We start from the raw sequence: 20,927 nt of genomic DNA on the forward strand, positions 1-20,927 counted from the left end.
TCATTCAGATTTCTGAATGAATTAATTAATAATTAATTTCTGATTTCTGAAGATATGATTTTGCAGTCCTTTGCAGTTCGCACTTGGTGCCCCTTGGACAGGGATGCTACATGAGTTTCCTTTCCTGGCTGGTTATTAACCATCAAGAGAATGTTTGAACTCCACTCATCACACACATCAGTCAAATCTAATCCAGGAAAACCTACAAGAAGAAGTCAGTTTATCAAAAAAAAGGAAGTGCATTAATTGAGAGATTGCCTACTACGTCACGAGCGCTCTGCAAGAAAAGGCACAGAAGGGCAGAGCTCACTTCTTCTTTCTCTGTCCAAGAAATGAGAAGAAAAAAAGGGGAAGGGTGCTATTTCCACTCAAAAAAACAAGGGATTAGGAAGAGGAGCTGAACCAATCCACACTGAAGCCATGTGCCCACATACCTCTTCCTTATCACAGAATCACAGAACGGCTCGGGTTGGAAGGGACCTTAAAGCCCATCAGGTTCCACCCCTGCCACGGGAGGGACACCCCTCACTAGATCAGGTTGCCCAGGGCCTCGTCCATCCTGGCCTTGAGCACCTCCAGGGCTGGGGCCCCCACAGCTGCACTCACCACTGCACTGACTCTGAAAAACTGCAGCCTTGGCTTCACTTGCTTGGGTCACCCTTGAGAACCCCTCAGTGGGAAGTTCAGAAGTGAAGACTGGTATAAAAAATATGTTGGGCTTCAAAGAGATGGTTGACTTAATTCCTAGTTAAAAGAGCAAAAATCTAGGACCACAGTGCCGCGGAGTCACTAGAATGGATGCCGGCAGGCTCAACAAGCCCTTCGTTTCCCAGGCTGTTCTCTGAAACAAGCCTGTCCCTGACAAGGAGCTAGCAAAGACAAGTCACTCCACACCACAGGCACACCCCGGATTCCAGACATGGGTGATGGTGAGGCAGCTGAGAATTACAGATTTACACACAACACAAACTGGCAGCAGGAACAGACGAAAATCCTTTGTTGATGTTGCTGTTCTTGTTTCTCATGTAACACAGTTTTCATTCCCTAAAGCCAATGCACTAATTGCCAACTGAAAATAAGTCATCTCATCATCTTACTTGAATAAATACCAATAGCTCTTGAGCGTGACTGGAAAATTCAAGAAGCCCTATCTGGGCAGTGAAAACACATAACTATTTCTGTATCTTGCTCAGCAGAATACTCGCTAAATGAACTGCTTGAAAATGATGAGTTCTCTAGTAACATTTTGGGGTTGGGGAAAGCATCTGCATAAACTGGAGGTTGCTTTGGGTCATGAGATCACTGGACTCCACTGAATTCTGAGTGTCCTTCCTTGGATGAGGACTGACAAAAGCTGGGGACTTCGTGGCTGACAGATGAAATATGAAAAAACACTGGGGAGAGGGACTGAAAACTCGCTCCCTATGTAATCTCAAGCAAATCTGCATAGGGCTTACTTTTCAGGATTGTTGAGCTTCAAGGATTTCAGTTTTCACTCAAATTCCTTCTAGTTGGATATTTATGGAGATGACAGTTCTAAAAAACAGTATCAAATGAGAGCTTGCAACCCTGCCAGTGGAACATAACCTGCTGAAAAGAAGTCAATATTCAGCATTGCTTAATGGAGAGAAAATGTGAATGTAGCAGCATTTCTTGACACTACCTTTAGGGAAAGAGCTTCCCACTGCTGCAGGTGTCTCCTCACGAGCGGTTCCCAAAGGCGAGCAGACGCAGGGGTGGTAACACCCGGAGGGACAGCGTCAACCCCTCCTGGCACTGCTAAGACCTCACATTCACTGCAGAGTGAGACTGAGAGAAAGGAAGAAGACAAGCCCAAATATTCCAGTAAAACACTGTATTTAAAGATATTATGCTGCATTTGTTCTGTATATTTATAGCCACAGAGCTGGGATGATGTCCATAGAAGAATTATTTTTATATGATCTCTAATATCTCATTTACTCCTCTCAGATTCTGCTAAGTAGCCAAGCTGGGGTGGTCTAAAGAAAAAAAAAATAATATTCTGTAGCTAAAGCACTGCAGGCAAGTGTTGAATGTTCTGTAAAAACATAAACAGTTTCTTGCCTGCAAATCTCCTCTCCCTCAGATTTCTCATCTTTCACCCCTCAGTTCCCAAGATACTAGAATTTCCTTCACTCTGTGGTTACCTGGACTTTTCTCATGGAAACAAGCACCAAACAGATTATGAAGAAAACAAACAATAGGCAAAAATCCCCTAAAAACAGCCCTTCGGCTTATTCCTCCCTATTCTTCCTGTGCAGGCTCAGAGCCAAAGATCTTCCAGTGACGGCTGAGGAGATCAGTGGTAAATGTAGTTAGCTGTTAACAGAGGAAAAATCTTACACAGCTTTTGATAAGAATTAAAGGTAAAAATTAAAAAAGGGCATAAACAAGTGACTTCTTAATTTTTCCCCTTCATTAGTCAATAATACAAACAATGACCTGAAAATTAAGATGGGCAGTTTCTCTGACCCCATGGGAAAACCCTAGAATACAAGGCTTCTGTCCCGTGGCTGCCGTGACTTGTGGGTGGGATGGCGGAAAGGAAACCCCACGCCATGACAAAACCTCAAGTCATCTGTCACGGGCATGTGCTCTGCCCTTGCCTGGAAGCGCCTGGCCGAAAATGAAAGAGGAGGATATTCCGCCTCGGTCCCGGCTGTGAGGAAGGGCTTCCAGTGACGTGGCAGCTACAGATCTGCCAGGCCCAAATGGGCTGCACTTACGGAGCTTTTATGTCATTTGCCTCTGGCTGTCTTTGCGAAGAGCGAGGATGAGTTCGCATCGTTTTCACAAAGAGCTCAAAGAGATAAATAAAAACAAGTTTCTAGCTGGAAGAGGCAAAGAGCAGCGAGGTTAATTGAGCAATCCAGCCTCTCACAGCGAGGCCACGGGAGAGGCAGGGACAGAATCCACAGCAGCTGGTTACAGTCCCGTGATCTCAGCACGAAGGGTATCTTCCAGTGATCTCCCGGAGAAGTTTGCCTTGGCCAGTGGCATTCAATGAGGGACCAAACTCTTCTGTGTGCCCCTGCAACAGGAGCAGCACGGATGTGCGCAGAAGGTTGTTTCAGTGACAGCCTTTTTGGGGCTGCTTCTAGAGCTCCTCTATCTTACCGCCTTGTTTGGTTTTAGGCTCTTCCTGACTTTTAGTTTAAGCTGAAGGATCTGATTCATTGTTTCTCAGCAATAAACTGGTTTCCTTAAGAAGACTAATCAAAGTTTGATGAGGCCCTTGTGCAATGGAAAGACTGATGAGATATATTAAAGGGTAGGTGTGGGGCAAAAGTGAAGATAAGAGCAAAAACTCCCACTGAGTTCAATGGAATTATGATTGTTGTTTTTATGCATATTTTTTCCCAGGGCTCTAGCTCATATTTTAGTGTATTTGTGTAACTACCTCAGTATCCGGGCAGACATTCATGGTAACCTCTCCTATGCTTTATTTAACTTCTCTGTGTTTGCCAATAACACCACGAAACATTTTTCTGGCTGCAGCATGCCCTCATATCCGTGCTCCACCAGGCTACGAAACCATAGCTTCCACTAAGAAATGGGCAGATTGAAGTAAATAAGACATTTTCTTTGTACACCACAGATAACTAAAACCTAGAACTCATCAGCCCGGCAGTCATCCAGACCAAGAACCTAACAAGATCAAGGAAAAGGGTTAGAAATGCATACAAACACAGCCACCAAAGGAGCCTAGAGAGCTGTTGCCCAGGACATCCCCATGTTCACTGTCCTGCACCAGTGCTGCTCAGCTCAATTTAACCCCACAGAAGGGTGCCGTGCCCAGCCTCAGCTCTGCCAGCCCAGCCCTTCATCGCACGTGCATCCACACGTGGGACGAAAGCGATGGTTGTGGTGGCAAGAGCTGGGAGAAGGGCAGGGAAGAGTGGCAGGCAAGCAGGAGTCACCATGTGAGTGAGAACAGAAAGTTCTCCGTGATACTTGCTTTCTTACTCTTGAAATTCTTCAGCAGTGGAGATGCTGCAGCCCCCCAAGGCAGCCTATTCTAGGATTCAATGTCAGTGCTGCTGGGAAGCTTTCTTCAATTTCTAATGGTAAACTTTTGACAAACATATTAAATGTCATGCTGGTCTCTGAAGGCAAAAATGAGCCGTAACGTGAGGAAGTGGACTGACCCACACGTTCCTGCAGCAGGGTTTTTGTGCTGTCCCCTGGGCCACCCAGGACCGGTGCTATCAGGCTCAACAGGCCAGTAGGTGACCTTCAGACCTGCTCTAATAGGGCAGTTCTTAGCCTTCCACTAAAATAAAGCAGTTCGCACCAATTGCCAGACAGCAGGTCAGCTTTTCCAGCTGATCCTCTGCCTTATTATGTAAGATTTACTGTTTGATTATTGCCCTCTGCTATCCTCTGCATGAATTAGCCATTATGGACTAGAACAGAAATTATTACTGAAAATTCAATCAGTGCTAACTGGTTTTTAATACATCATCACATGCAGGTCAAAGTGCGTTAACCTGCTTGGGCTATTGGAAGGGATTTCATTGACAAACTCTGCGCAACCCCACAACATCACAGACAAGGAGCAGTGGCCAGAAGGTGAGAGGCATGGGGAAAACTGAGTCTGGACATCTCCATTTCAGGTTTCACAAATGCTACATTTAGGAGGAGACATTATGCATTGCTTCACCTACAAAGGAGGTTTTATATCCTACATGGCTTCATCTCTGTTCTGCTTTGGCTGACACAAGTCCCAGAGCTGTGGGTCATGAGGCGCTGGTGACGTGAGGGCAGAGCAGGTGATCCACACCATTCCCTTCCTGCAGAAACACGTCACCTCTGTCGTGCTTGGTGCTCCTGGTCACAAGCCAGCCTGCAAGAAACGCCGCCAGCGGACAGTACCCGAGGTTTGAAGTCTGTGAGCAGTGCTTGTGGCACTTTTGGGCAGAGTGGTATCAGGGAAGGAACTGTCTTATGGCATACAAATACTAAGGGATGGACCCACTCCAAAAATGAATTCTTTACAGCAAAACCTGCCAACAAATGGATTTCAAGCACTTGAAACTGCAAGAGCCTCACAAAAAAAAAAAAAAAAAAAAAAACATGTGGAAGGAGATACATTAAATCAGTGGTTATTCCAGTCCTGTCACACAGTCCATAGTCTGTCCCATACTGACGGATCTGAAGGCAGAGCTTAGGAAGCTCTGTGACACCACCAGACAGGTTCGTCACAAGGCTAGAGCTGTGCCCATCCCAACTTCCCATCAGAGCAAACCACACTGGGACCTTACTGCACCACATACACTCTTGTACTGCAAATGCTGCCTCCAAAACCCAGTCTCAACAAGCAGAGGAAAAAAAAAAACGTTAGAATACATAAATCTGTAAGGCTGCCTGCAACCAGCAGCTGCTATAAAAAGATCCCTTTCACATCTCTTCTAGCCTCACTCTATCAATCTATATATACCTGTATCTAACAGGAAGGTATTAGAAAAGTGGGACTCTTGGGAAAGGTGCACAGGCAAAGGTAATAGCCAACAGACATGCTGAAACATGGGAAATTCTGATTAAATATTGGATTTTTCATGAGGATGGTCAAAAATGGGATCAAAGAGGCTATGGGATCTCCATTCTTGGAAATATTCTTAAATCAGATGAACAAAGTCCTGAGTAACCTGCTACAAATTGGCCCTGCTTGGAGCAGGAGGCTGGACTGGCTGACCTCCAGAGGTCCCTTCCATCCTAAAGTACCCTACAATTTTTCCTGGGTATATTTGGGGCCACACCAAAGGACCTTAGTAAACATTAATACACATTTATAAGACTCAAGCGGACCCTGTGTGCTGACAAAGAATGGAAGCAGAATGCTGGTGCTCAGCCAGGATAAACGATAGCGCTCCCCACAAAATACCCACAAAGGTCAGCACTTGCACCCAAGAGCTTTATGATCAGAAACCTTCCCCGGGGCACTCTGCGAATGCCTCGGGCCCCGTGGCCCCAGCACGCTCAGGGAGGTGCCGCACACATGCCCTGCTCTGCTCCGTGTCCGGGCTGCGTGGCTGGGGACAGCTGGGTCCTTGAATCCCCATCACAGTGACATCTTCTGGAGCAGGATGCACTGGAAGAAAGATTACTGGGGAGAACAACTGGAAGCAAAAATCCTATAGGTTCTCAAAATGCAGTTCATTCTGCCTGAAGGGCTGAGGGCAATTTTTAGGGCACTTTCCTGATCTTAGAGAGCACTGTGAGAGACTGCAGTATTTACATATACTAGAATAGCTACGATCTGATGATTTAAAGTGATACCTATTGATGCCTAAAGGTATTTTCAGGCCCCTACTTTCTTTGCTGAGTGTCTGTTTTCATGGGGTTGTTTTGCCAACTGCTGACAATCTGTTGAGAAATATCAGGGAACGTGAAATCTGGAGGTGTATCAGTGTGTGAGCGTCCACCCCAAAACCTCCGTGAAAATAACCCTCAGGAATGGCAATCAGCCAGCGATGCGGTTTGAAGCCAGCTAAGATACAAATAAATATTCATGTCAGTGGAGGATTTGGGATTTAATGCCGTTCTGCTAATGCAGATAAATATTCCGATTCCCTTGGCTTCTGTAGATTAAGCCCAGTTTAAAAGAAAAATCTATACACTGCCATACAAATAGCACCGCTGCTGCTGGGGGCTTGGGGGAGCTGGGACAGGGTTGTGATCCTAACTGCTAGAGAGCCAGATGAAACCCCTGTGATACCAGCGTCCCCAGCGGGAGGCAGATTCGGTCACGCTTCCCGACGTACTCCGGACCGCTGGAGTACCTCCGCGAGACCCAGTTTACAGTGGAGCTGCAGGCAGTGAGCTAGAGCTAACCGTGCCGCCACTGCTGTCAGCCAGGTGAGAGCAGCAGTCCCACATCACCACCTACCTGGCTTCAAGCTGGCGTTCCTCTCCACCGACCGAGAAGCAATAGTCGTGCCTTGCCTCCACCACAAATTCTAGGGGCATCACGAGCTGAAGGGACCTCAGAAGTTATGCAAAGGGAAGCCGAGTGAAAGAAACTGATTCCTCTTTCTCTGCAGATTCACCAGCAAAAGGATAACTGTACCCTATGGGCTCACAAAATCTGCGACCAAGCACACCGTCAGAGCACACAGCAGCCAGGCGCTAGCCGAGGCTCTCCCCGTGGGACCACAAGCAGGTAAGTCACTGTGCTCGCCCCCGTAACAAGTCAGCAGCCTGATTCACGTGCTCCAGAACATGAGCTTTGAAACTGTTCGCAACACACCTTCAGGCTTTATGGAAGGAAATGAGCAAGACAACAGATGGACTAATTGTTTTGTTTTTCTTTCTTGTTTTTTTTTTTTTTTAAAGCTCTCAGCCTGCTTTACCTCCCTGCTTCTTATTTCTTCTGTCCCGTTGTCAGAACAGAGCATGCTGTGCCGTATTTTCATTTCTGTACGTTTACGCAGAATCGACAGCTTGCACTTTCTCTTCCCTCTTGTGGCTGGTTCTAAAAAGGCCCTTACAAAAGGAAGGCGAGTGGCCCCGAAACTGCCCCAGCTCTGACACCTGGGGCTGGCCGGACAGGGCCGAAGAGAAGGGCACGGGAAGAGGTCGTGCAGCCCCATGGCCGTGACAGCCCAGGGTCTTTTCCACAAACTTGTAGTGCACTTAGCAAATCCCTTCCCTTACACATTAAATCTAAGGAATATTGAATTGAGCAGGCTTCTGGCAAGACTTCCAAAGTAGAAGGCTCAGCTACCAGGATATAGGTTGGAGGCATCAAAGTACTCTGGAATTCAAGGTGCTCAGTGCTCTTAGACATCAAACGAATTTTAGAAGGCAAATGAAGACAAATATAAACAGAACCAGCACACTTAGGATTCCCAGTTAAGAAGCTAAAACTTATAGGAATGGCCACACCTGTTCAGCTCGTCGGCCTCTCTGTGCTTTAAAACATATACTGGAGATCACAGCTGTCAATGCATTTACTCCTTTGGTTAAAGAAATAGTTATCCTAAACTGAGCTTTTGAATAATCCTGACAATTCTCACTCAAATGAGAATCCCTTAAAGACATTCAGACCACAAGTTTCGTCTTTGTGAAGAAAACTATTTACAAGTGAGAGTACAATAGTTAGTGCAGGTACTTCTTAAAAAATGGGGGAAAGGAGGGCACGTGCTCCAGCAGCCAGTAAGCCATCCCTCCTGTGAGCTCTGAAAGTTAGTGACTTTGCTGTAACAAAGTTTTTCCATGGTCTCAGTGCTCCTCTCTCTGCTGGACAGCGTGCCCAGCAGCTGGCAGGAGAGAAAGCCCAAATGCTGCACCGAAGTGGCAGCAACAAGGGCAAAGAGGAGCTCTGCACCTATCCTAGGGGGCCTGATTTAACTTTCTAGCAGAAATGTGCAGTGCCTATCTCAATTTTGGATATTCTGCTCACCCTTACTGATCTCTTAACTGCTCAGCCAGCTTGGGGTGTTCCCTCAGGCTAGGGCATGGTTATCAGACCCAACCCAGAAGGCTGGACGTGCAGATGGACTATGTCAGGGCAATACGGGGAGCTTCAGGTTGTGACTGGCTTTGAAGGAAGCCCCATCCCACTTATTCTCCTCCCGTGAATCTGGAGGTGGCTGACGCTAAGAAAGGCAAGACCATCCGGGCGAGCCTTCAGATTGAAGGCAAGCCAAAAGCTGGAAAACGTTTGATCTGTGGAAGGCAACTCGTCTGCAAGCCTCGGCCGGGGAAGTCGCTGCAGGCACCTCTGGCAGGGGGCGAGGAGCTCGGCCCAGCGTGCAGGCAGCCGGCTCGCCCCCAGGAGCCTGCAGCCCCCTCGGCCCTGCTCCCTGCTGCGCCCCGCTCCCCGCACCTGCCGGGCACACCCGCGGGGACATTTTCCAGGCCGACGACGCTCCCTGGAGCATCACGCCGAGCACCACGGCAAGGGAGGCTCGGGCGGTTTGAAGGCAGGGTCTGGCAGTTCGCTGGGAGGCCTGGGGAGCAGCTTGGGGGCTCTGCCCCATCCCTCCCAGCCTGCAGCCCCGTGCCGGTGCCCTGCCTGGCCTTTGTGGCTGCGGGGCGCAGGGGGTAACAAAGCAAAGGACAGACCTTCTCGCCGGCCTCTTCCACGCTGGGGAGGCCGCGCTCGTCCTCCCGGCTGCGGCTGCCGGCGGGATGCTGGCGGCCGGCTCGCAGCGCCTCAGCGGCTCCGCATCGCGCTGCTCACCCACGGCCCCTTTTAGTTTCTCTCCCCCTCCTCCCTCGGCTCAGGGGGGGACAGAAAGGGGCTGGGGAGGGGGAGACCTTTCTATTCGTATTATTCTAATATATTCTGGGGGCTTGTGGTTCCTGCAAGCAGGCGGAAGTGAAACCCGTCCTCGCCCCCCTCCTCCTTCCGCGATGCTCCGGGGCTGGACGCGGCCCGGCGGCGGCTTGGGGATGCCTGGATGCGGCCGCCCCGGGCTGCCCCCGCCCCTGCATCCTGTGGATGTGGAACCGGGGAATTGGGGCTCCGCCACGGGCTGCCCCCACCTCCCCAAGGCCCTAACCCCGCAGCTCCCCGTGGAGCTGGGAGCAGAGAGGCACCAAAAACGCACCCAGCTGACTGAGGGCAGTGGTAACTTCCCAGTTCGGAGCCTCTCCTCGGGTCGAAGCAGACTTGCAGGACGTTTCATCAAGACAAGCTGAGCAGATTCCAGCTTGCAGGGATGCCACGAGTAGTGAGGATCTGGTGGCCTCAGCCTAAAAGTGTCTCCACAGCCCCGGCAGGCTTAGTGAGACCCATGCCGCTGTGTTTGACGCCACCCAGATCAGAAAATGAAGGCTAGCCTGGGCAGCCCTGTGCATGCAGCAACTGAACCCCCTGGTCCTTGTTTAGGGCCGTATGGGTGCGTGGGTAGTTGGCACAGGTGCTTCTGGACTGCACAGCAGGAGTAACTCCCAACAGACGATGCAGACTTACACACGAGATGATCGGGGCTCCCTTCTCTGAGGTCTCTGGTGTCTCTGCAGCAGCCACCTGCTGACAGCACGGTGCTGGAACTCATCCCCTGTAAAATTCTGGCCTTCCCCCTTCTTCCACATTGGGAAAGTGAAGCACTCAGTGATGCTGACACCTACTTTGCCAGCTGGCACGTTGAGGACCTGCTCTTCTGGACTTTATAGCTTCACCACTGTGCCCAGCTTTGTGCGACACGTTTCCTTCACATCCCACCAACAGCAGGCTGCATCTGTCCCCCAGCCCCAGGGGGTCTGCAGCCTCCCCACCGCATCTGGATGCCCAAACAGCCGTCAGCAGAAATGCCCTCTTGCAGGTGGGACTGGCCAAAAGATTGCACCTCATCCTAAGGAGCGCAGCCTGGACACGCTGATGCATCCATTTGTGTCTTGCAGCTTAATTACTGCAACTCCCTATGCTTTGAAATAAAGCACAGCTGCTGTAAAACACAGCAGATGTCTGCTTAGCAATGGAGATCAGCCTGGTGCTTTGCTCACCCTGCTTTCATACTAAGTACGGGCTTGGTTTTCTGTTCGGATATTCAAAGCCTTTCATAATCTTCTTCCATAGCTGGCTCCCGCTGGAACATGGCAGCCCCTGACAAAGGGGGTAAGACAAGACGGAGTTTAATCTTTCCCAGGCAGTATTCCTGAACTAGTTTTGCCTCACGGAGATAGAAATAACCCAGATCCCATGGCATTCAGAAGTAAAGGCAAAACTTCCCTCCTCAGCTTCATTTCTTCACACAGAAACATGCAGAGAATGCCAGTACACAGTCCAACAAATCCAAGCCCTATAAACTAATCAAGCTATTCCTCTTACAGGCTAGATCGAAAGCAAGACAGAGAACTAAACAGCTTTTTTCTATTTTAAAATACTTGGGAGGCACACAAGTCCCACAGAGATGGGAGCCATCTAAATATATATAAAGACATAGCTAGATAAATGAATCCATCTGTTGTAATCTAGCAGTTTCATAAAACCAATGAAAAAAATCGACAGTTTCATGAAACCACTAAAGTGCTATTGATACTTTCAAGTGTTTAAAATTCTTCTCAAATGTGTACGAATGTAGGAAATCAACCATCCCCTACAGGATTCCTGAAATGAATGGAAAAGGAACAAGACCGTGCATGAAGCTGGTGCAAACAAATACACGGCGTAATTAAAGCAAATTGCCATTAACAATCTAACACAGACTATTACAAATCCCTCCTCACTCCCCAAAATACATTTCTGACTTCCATGATGTGGCAGCACACACACGCACCGCCACCCTTCTTCTGTCCCTGGGATCCCAAAGCACCTCGCAGATGGTGCTTGAGCCGCGCCGTCCCACACCTCCACGCTTCTTCTCCGCGGGGAAACCGAGGGGCGAAGCGATTTGCTTGTCGACTGACAGAAGTATTAAAATGGCCGGAAAGATGTAGGTGTGCTGTCTGCACATATGCCATGCTCTCACTACCAGATAGCACTACCAGGATGAGTCTGCTTGCAATTAGAGAATGTTGTTCTTTTACAGACTGCGCTGAGCAATCCACTGACAGCTTTACAGGCAGAGAAGGGCAAAGAAATAGGGTTTTGCTTCAACCCAACGAGCGATGCCTTTTCTCAGCTCTGTGCCTGAAGAGCCGCGTGGCAGCTAGCTATGGAGCAGCGCTCATTAAGACACCACAAATTCACACCAGCTTCCGTTTGTTTCAGGTGTTCCTGTTTTGGTGCAGCCAGGTGACAGGTATGGAAAGCCATCGAGCTGTACGAGGCCAGTGGAAAACCCTTGCAAGTGTTTCCCAGGAAATGTGCCCGCAGGTTCTGCTTCTACACCCCTCACTCCTTTCCCCTCGCCTCCTCAGTACGTTCACGCTCCCCATCTCAGCCATTTGTGGTCCAGTCCTGCTCTGAATGCAACCAGAGGGCAAGAGCCTGAGGGACGGGCAGTGAAGGAGATTTGACAGGCTACATCCTGAAACGCTTCCTCGATGAAAGCACAGAGATACCCCCAGGCCTCAGGGAGCTACCCAAATACACACGTCCAACACCAGTGTTCATTAAAAAGGCACCAGCTGTCCCACTCCCTGTGTGGAGTTACTCTCATCCGCAGGGACAAGTGAAACTATACAGCAGCCAGTCCTCAGGTCCATAACACAGCCCAGACTAGGTGTTACTGCACGTGCGGAGCACTGCAGACCGAGTCCAGGGCTACCTTGTGGCTCCAGGCACCACGTGCGATGCAACAACAGATGGAGTTGCAATGGTAGATCACTTCTGGAGGTAGTGTCTCGGTTACCATTTTAAGTACTCTTCTATTTCCTATTTTTTTTTTCTTCCAGAAGTTGGTAAGTGATGTCTCACTTTTATTATCAGTATTTTATTAGTAAAATAATGTCAGTATGGATAAAAATTACAGATTTCCCCCCCATAAATGTTGCAATATGAAAAAACAATCTGCTGTTAATAAAACAGAGACAAATTCCCAAAGGAAATGAATGCTCTTAAAAACCACAAACTCGAAGTAAAAAGCCACTCTGCTATATTTGAGGCAATTACAAAAGAAAAATGAAGAAGACTGTTTCTCCTCAAAACTTGGCAATTTTTATATCACGCTACTGATATTCTTAATGAAAAATGGTGCTTTTATTCACTGCCACTTCTTTTACTTTGGCCAGTGCTGTAGCCAAACATCTGCTTGTTAAGTTAGCGGAGTAAATTGATGGCTAGCAACGCATGAGTTTCCATAGGAGATCTCCACAGACATTTCCAAAGAAAGTCCTGCTCTAAAGCTTTGTAAGGATGCACCAACGCAGGGAGGAGACTACGAAGAAAGAGAAAGGTCCAGACAAAGTGTCCGTGTAAATGTTCAGACAGGTTGAACTCTTCTCCTGAGAAGCCTCCATGGAGGATTTGGGATGGGTTTTCAGCTGAAGGCCTCCCAGAGCTCTTAGTGCAAGATTTACACTGACCACAAACAAACCCACCGTGACTGCAGAAAGCTGTGAGCACAGAAGTGAGGCCGAAAGTAACGGTGAGATGGCAGACAGCATGCTGCTGAAAGGTTCTGCTCCGTTCTCTTCTCTCCTCTGAGAGTGGCAGAGGAAAATTAATCATGATTATTACAGTTACACCTTCTGAGCCTCTTCTGCTAATATAACGTGTGCTGGCCCTTCTTTACAGCAGAAAAATTCTTAGGAGGCAACACATCTACACCAAATATGTCCCATTACACTGAATACTGTATATCCAGGAGTTAAGACATAAATCCCCCAGGGGCCTGCTGTCTAAGCAGATACAATCCAGACAATCAGTAGCAAGTCTTCCAGGCTTACACTATCTCTACAGGATGTGCCGGGATAATTCAGAAGTGTCAGACTTCAGGACCTTCCAGGAGCAGGTACAGAAAGGGTATCATTGCGTAGCCAAACCCGAGCAGCATTCCCACCAAACTCCCTTCCCTTCCTATTTGAAGGCAATCAATTGTCACACACCAGGGCTGAGACAGAAAATACAACCATCGGCAGAAAATACTGTATTGGCAGAATAATGATTTCAGGAAGATCTACAAGAAGCCACACAAATCCATGTGAAAATAGTCTGAGCATCCTCTAACACAGGGCAGTTAGATCCATTAGGATAAGGAGCAGAAAACAACTCCTCATTTTTTAAGTGAGAAAGAGTTTCTTGCAGGCAAACTATGCAGCCCTGAAGCCTGAATCCTCAGACTATCCACAGCCCAGGGCCGCGCAGAGAAAAAGAAGCAAGCTTCTCCAAAGCGGTGCCTGAGACCCAAAAGGGCCGCCGGCCAAAGGCAGCGAGGAAGCTTGGCTCCCAAGACGTTAGGAAGAATGGAGCATTTTGTCTGCTCTCTGCTAGTGTGTACCTGCAGGAACGCACCCCAGCCAGTTTTCAGCTCCAATGGGAACTGAAGGTTAATTATTTTCTGCCAGTACCGGGGGACAGACTGTGAGTGTAACAGCACCGACATGTAAGCACGGAATGCAGCGGGGTACAAAAGATGTCAGCATCAAGTTCGGTACCTTTTGGCATGTTCTGAAAATAAACCACCTCTGACTGCTGCTGGCTTTGCTTTTCAAACTCCTTTGGTTGGTGTTCAACAACAGGGCATACCTCCGGGCCTTGCACACTCTGTGCTGCTATTAATTGCTAGCAAAAAAGACATCCATCACAATGCACACAATGCGAATAAATAATTGTGCAACCATTTCCAGCAGTACTTCCTTCCTACCACTAGGGGACAGTGTTTCCTACTTTTAGACTAATGAGAACAGCATATCTGCAAGTTCAGTTCTAATTAGTAATGGTTAATGCCTCCCTTTATTGCCTGAAGAGTTTCTTTTTCCATGTTGTTTGTTTAATAAGTTACTTTTTCAGGACAGTGAATTACAGCTCTGCCTGTTATACTTTTACAACCACCAGCAGGCTACACAAATAAATACAACAAGTGTATCAGTCAAGGTAATTCCTCCTATGAAGTTTTAAGCCTACGAGGATAGCTCGTGTAAGATAATTGGTTTACAGTCTGGTTTTAATCAAAAGGCATAAACGGATTTGTAAAACACATCCCTTTGTTGCTATTTTTTTCCCATTTTTTTTTCATCATTTGTATCTGTGACAATTCAACAAACTGTCCTCATCTGTACAGGTAATTCACACAGCGGTAACCCGGCACGCTGATGCTCCTTGGTAGATACTGATTCTGTCTCCATTTATACCAGGGACACTTCTGTCATCAAACTCACTCAGAGTGAAGATTATGTCCGCTCTTTTCAGAGACAAATCTTTGCTATTGATCCTGTTTCTTCAGGGATAACTTGTGTTCTGGAAAATAATTTAATCAACCTGATAGACTCCACTAAGTAACCTTCTCTGAATTTGTGTTTCTGAAAATACCCACCCTCACCAGAAGGCAACGCTAACTAACCCTAACTAACAGGCTGTGGCTTACTTACAGAAAGTGAAGGTTTTATAGGAGGGTAGAGCAGAGATGCCTGATTTTCCTTACTTTCACACTCATGCAACTGAGAAATGTCCCTGAAGTAGTTGTGACAGTGACAACTGGCTAGAAGATCTGTAGCTGTACAATCAAGCTGGCTTTGTAGCTGCACAACCAAAACACAGCCTCCTTGGGGTCTCTTCAGTGAGAGAAAGCACAAGGCACATTATATCCAGATAATTATGAGCAACTTTAAATAAATAAATGAATAAAAGCCACCAGTCCCATGAACAGAAGGATGTCCAGATTCAGTATTTCACTGAATAGTACATCTAACCTTATCTACACAGACAGTCCAGCACAATTAACCCCCGCTGGTGCTAGCAAGAGACATTGGTAAAGCCAAGTTCCAGATATTTTTACTACCTACCATCTAACCCTGCCCTGTAATTAACTGCAGAGCCCCACAGATTTCTGCCTGATTAGCTGTTTCAACTAATGAGTGGCTCCAGACTCAGCCAACACCAAGTGTGAATTACCTGCCACTCACCGGCTGCTCTTTGTGACCGCACGCAGCACACCACAGGTGCAGAGCCATGCTGGAGAAAGAACACAAAGAGGAAAAGGGGCCTGCAGACAGACCACGCATGGCTCCCCTCACTTCAGTCACACACACCGAATGTTTTGGATGGTTACACACATGGGAGCAAAACCGGGTAGTTCCTGTATGGCCATTACCTGAGATATAAAATGTTTGACTTTTTAATTAAGATCTACAATATCGATGTCACAAAATGAGTCTGAAATTACAAGAGCAGGATCTGATCTGATTGTAAAAAGCTCAGCTATTCAATTGAAGGCCAACGCACGGTCATAACCAGAGAAAAGTTAAGGTCAGGAGTCCAAGTTCAGGACTGGAGAAAATAAGAAGCTGAAGGAAACATTATATCCTCCAATAATCCTTGCAGGAGATATGATTTCAGCATGAAAGGATGCAGTCCCGCTTTAAAGTTTCCAAGCAAAAATCATTCTACTATAACTCCACTCCGAGATAAAAGCAGACATGTGAGCTAGTAATACTGGCCTCTTTGCCTGGTGTTTTTATTGGTGCTGCCCTCCATATTAAAGAAAACAAACACTCTGCTTTTAATATTAAAGATAACTCCAACAGGTCTCCTTTAGAGAACCTTCCTGCTAATCCATGCCTTGTAACAGAGTTACCCTTGTGTACATTTGGAAGGTGGCCTGTAGAAGGAAAAGCAAACAGAGGATTGGCTCTTTTAAAACTTTTCCCCAGTTTGGGGAGGGGGTAGTGTTGTTTTTTTGTTGTTGTGTGTTTTTTAATATCTGCTCCTGCTCCCTTCTCTTTTAAGGGCTCGTGGTAGAAGAATAATAACACTGTGACCTCACGTGGGTGATCTCACCATTTTGTACCTGAGGGAGATCTGTATCCTCCTGGGACCTGAAATACCTGAAGGAATGCCTAAGTACAAGAAAGAGCATATTTACTGAGCAGAAATATCACTCTGTTGGTAGTACACCACGCCGAACTCAGGAGACAGGAGCTACTGTAACTCTCCTCTCAGCCCGATGGTAACTGCCCCCAAAGCATTTCCTCTTACTGTGTCTCAGTTTCTCCATTTCTAAAAAAAGATAACGTGAAATGTCCACGAGTTTTCCAGTTCCTGGAGATAAGACAGTGTGGTGTAAGAGCAGTTATCAGTGCCAGCCACAAATCCACTGGACGAGCTAGGGGCTGATGCCCCTGTTACCAGATGGGGCACGCACGTTTTGGCAGTGCCTTCAACCTCTTCATAATGCAGCTGGATCCAAATGGGAAGCATTTTTAAGGGTGCTGCACCAGCAAACAATCATTTTGCGTTCACTCTACTGCCAGACAATAATTTTCTTACCCTTAAATCACGCAACCAGATACTTGTAATTATTCCTTTAGCCAGTTCTGTTGGCTTGTCAAAGCAGTGGCACTGAAGAACCAAAAAGCAATCGATTGCTGGCATTAATGAGTTTGAGTAAAGTGGGGTGAAAAATTTCCTACTTGTTTACCCTAGCCACAAAGTTGGAGTGCAAAACCTCTTGTGACAAAAAGGAAAGATATTTGTGTTTCTGAATGCACAGAAGAGGGCAGAGCTCCGTGGTGACACGATCAGCAGGTAATTCTCCCTCTACAAACCAAGACGAGCACACTGACAAACCATGTTTGCTATCGGCACAATTCGGCTAACGGTTTAAGTTACTGAATGTCGTAGAATAATAACAGAGAAACAAGAGAACCTGGAGAACTGGTGCCAGGGTCAACAAAAAGCAAGGTGCATGTGCTGAACCAGAAGCTGGAAACACTCCTCTCGCTGCTGTATGTTCTGCTCGTAGCAATGGAAATCACCATTTGTATCAGTTTCCACTGATACATATTTGGATGAGCTGGAGTGCAAGACAAGCTGCTGCTGACCTAACCGTTCCTGTAACCAGAACAGGTCACACATAACTTGGCACCATCAGTAACATCAGGCTTCCAGTTTCGCACAATGGAGCCCTCATATTCAGCCTGAGGACAGTTTTACACTGTGTATCTGCCCATCTTGACAGAAATGTGGGGGGAAGACAAAATCAAAAAAGGAAAACATTGAGGAAACCACCTGCTCTTTGGTTTAGAGTACCACAGCTGCTGCCCCAAACCATTTCCTCCTACAGAAGGGAGACATTGGCCTTGGGAATTAGCCAGACATCAAAACCTTCCCAGGGAATTCCTCCTCCTGAGAGGCACCCGCAGATCAGAAGAGGAAAGGCTGTCTAAACACACCGAGCCTCCTCTGCCTTGCTGGGTTATTTTCTTTGTCCCTAGGGGAGCTCTAGCCAGGGGAAACTCCAGCTTTAGCAGAGGGTGGCTTGGTTTCCTCCCTGTTTTTACAGCATGAGCAAGATACAAAGGCACCCTTTCAACAGCATCAACTCTTCAAAGTCAAGTTCTCTGCACTACTGAAGCATTTTCAACTTCACTTCTGCAGTTTGATTTGGCTCCTGTCTTTCTAGCACACCTGGCACACCAGTACCCCAACGCAAAATGTACTGAAGGCAAATAGTAAAAGACATTGCCTGACTCTCAATCCTGTGCTCATTCCAAGGGAATGCTGACATCCCATACAAAATACTGCCTACGTTCAGCGGGTCAGAGATGCACCAGCAGTGCTCACTAGAGACCCAGACTGGGCTTCCCAGTGCCCAGAGGGACAGGGAGCCAAAGGAGTAAAGGTTTCACCTCCTGCGAGCTGGGCCCCAGACAGCTGGATGCTGAACTGTCCACTGCAGTTCAGATGCCATGCCTGAAGGTACTTATAGGGAAATTGTGTGTATCAGCATTAAAGACATCAGAATTGGATTATACTTGGACACATGCTGGCAAAGTATTTGCAGTAGATTTAGAAGAGCTGGGAATTGGCCACAATCACATAATTTTCCTAAAGTTGGATAAAATTTAACAGCAGTAAATTAGGAAACTTTGCCAACTTCAAAGCACTACCCCAAACTTGGGCCAAAACGATGCACTGGCACTCAAATGCTCTGGAAGGATTTTTTCCTCCTGCCAAATGCTGTTGATCAGATAAGAAGAGCTGGGCTGTGGACCACAAGAATAGGGATGCTGTTGCTGGAGGAGGCTGGGCTCTGGAAAAGAGCCTTTGTGGCAAAAACTAAGGAAGGTGCAATCAAAAACTGAAATACTTGCAGAGTTCTGTGGAAGGGGCAAAGAAGCAGGGCTGCTGCAAGGCTCAGCTGCAGAGGCTCTGGGCAGTGGATGCTGCTCAGGACCTACTTCTGAGCTCTCCTTACCACCACGCTGTATTCCTCGCTGACAAATCTGCAGAGGAGAATGTGAAACTGAACTGTTATGTACATAAAAAATGTTCCTTACAGAGAGGTATCTGGAGCATGATGGGAGGGGAGAAGGAGGAGAGAGAAAAAACAAACAGCTTTAAAGGGAAGACACAAGCTGATGGCGCCTGTATCTTTTGTCGGATCTCAGCCCTAATGCCCGTTGAGCTAAGCAGTGAAATTCACATTTTACCTCCCAGACCTCAGTGAGCCTGCTTGTGCACGACAGCACTCCCCCCAAACAATGACACGTTGCCCTGTCTGGCCCGCTGGAAGGAGGGGAGTGACCCCACAAACCCACAGGCTTGCAGGCAACCAGCGCAGAGCAGGAGCGCTGCCCTGCAAGAACCCTTCCCTCTGCTTTGGGATGATTCAACGCGATTCTTAAAAGCTTCTCCCCATCTCCTGGAAGCAAAGGGGGGGGAGGATCTGTCTGATTGTATCTGTGACCCTGGCAACTCTTCACAAGCAGAGACAGCTGAGTCACTAATATTTAGAAAAATAACATAATTGACTGTATTCAGCCCTGCGGAGGACCCCTGCTGGGTATTCACAGTTGAACATTAGCAACTCGGTCATTTCTGGCAGCCTTTGTGAAGGGTTGCCAGGGCTGTAGATTCAATTAGATGACCTCCGACAAACCGATTTCCACTGCAAATATCTTTTAAAAAATACATTAAATCCCCAATAAATACAGTGAAATTGGAGGAGACAGCCCTTCCTACCTCACTGAATGGCCCCTGTCACCCTACAGCCCCAGCTAGATGCCTTGCCTGGCTGTCATGCATGCACGGGCTCTATTATCACCAGTGCCTAATGTGATTTAGCCCTGTCTGTGGATTGCACTCTTTGAATCTGAGAATGTGACACTGTTGCAGTTGGATGCAGATTAGGATATAAAATGATGTTGAAAAGCTAAAAATGTTTGCATGCATCTTTCTTTTCTTTTTCATTGGGTAGGAGTAACTATTTTTTTACCACTGCTTTTTTATCCTCTGACAGCTTTTTTCCATTACTAGTCCCTGAATTATTTTGATGTAGGAAGCATTAAGATGAATTGCTAGATCCGATGTTTTGTATTATCCGTTATAATACACTGCAGCAGAGCATTGCATCGAGCTGGGATATTTACTTTCTTGCCATAAAATCTATACTAAAAGTGATTAACGTACGACTGAGGCAACTAGAAATGGGATTTTAAAATTCTGCTTTATGCATAGGGTTTTATGATAAGCCCTACAGTAAAACACCTTATGTGGACACTATTTGTTAACACTATCATAATGAAATCAGCTAACACCTTAATTACACCTTGTAACTGCTTCTTACAGCATGTAAGACATTTCTAATTCAGCTTTTAAATACCTCAGTTGTAAAAGCTCTTGTCTGTCCCCTCAGAGTGCCGGATTTCATTTCAGCCAGCATATTGTGCCCTAGTAAATTGGTTCTTAGCTGCTCAACTTCTTTGTTTGGTTGGTTTTTGTATCCTAAATAATTCTACCAAGCCCTCACTTTTCTTGCACACATCAATGCTAGAGGAAAAATAAAGAAGCAGAGCAGTGCTGGATTCTCCGCACGTCCCTCCGGAGAGAAGCTTAACAAAACAATGTTTTAAAATAATACATCCTATTGTGTGGCTTAGAATAAGATAGGAATTTAACATCAAAAAATTATAACTGGATAAGAGCTATTATGAAATGATTATCTAGAGAGCCAGGAAATAACATTTTCTCAAATGGCATTGTAATTATTCTTTGTACGCGGCGTAAAAAAAATGTACTGAGGGTAGTTAGAGAGAGGAAACTTTCTTTACGTATAGTGTAAATTGGGATATGGAACAGAGACACTGCATGGAGTTTAGTCCTGATTTTTTTTTTCTTGAATGTTCCCTGCTGAGCAGTGCCACAATTAATCAAGCTTTCTAGGTTTTAGTTAATTGCTGGACCCCAATAAATTGGTTTGTACTGGCATCAGTCCAGGTCTGATAATTTCACAGCCTTGGAAACTGCTGCATGTTCACACAAGAACCTTGCAAGCAGGGAGCTGGGATAAAAAGAATAAAAGAAACTCTTGTTCTGTGAGGTTCTATTAATACTTTAAAAGCCAGCCCACTAG

At 46.8% G+C, this 20,927-nt stretch overlaps 1 protein-coding gene across 2 annotated transcripts in view; it reads right to left on the minus strand.

The window, feature by feature from the left end:
* The window catches only part of PAK3 (p21 (RAC1) activated kinase 3), a 180,343-nt gene that overhangs the window by 116,433 nt on the left and 42,983 nt on the right, over positions 1–20,927 (minus strand). The window contains exon 1 of one of the 2 annotated variants that reach the window (XM_080554449.1): positions 9,091–9,525. The exons of the other annotated variant lie outside the window; for it this stretch is intronic. The gene's annotated coding sequence lies outside the window, so the exon portion shown is untranslated. Of the gene's footprint in view, positions 1–9,090; positions 9,526–20,927 lie in introns of those variants that run through there. 2 annotated transcript variants of the gene reach the window in all.

Source organism: Anser brachyrhynchus, assembly GCF_964034855.1.
Source record: "Anser brachyrhynchus genome assembly, chromosome: 13".
Taxonomy (NCBI): Eukaryota; Metazoa; Chordata; class Aves; order Anseriformes; family Anatidae; genus Anser; species Anser brachyrhynchus.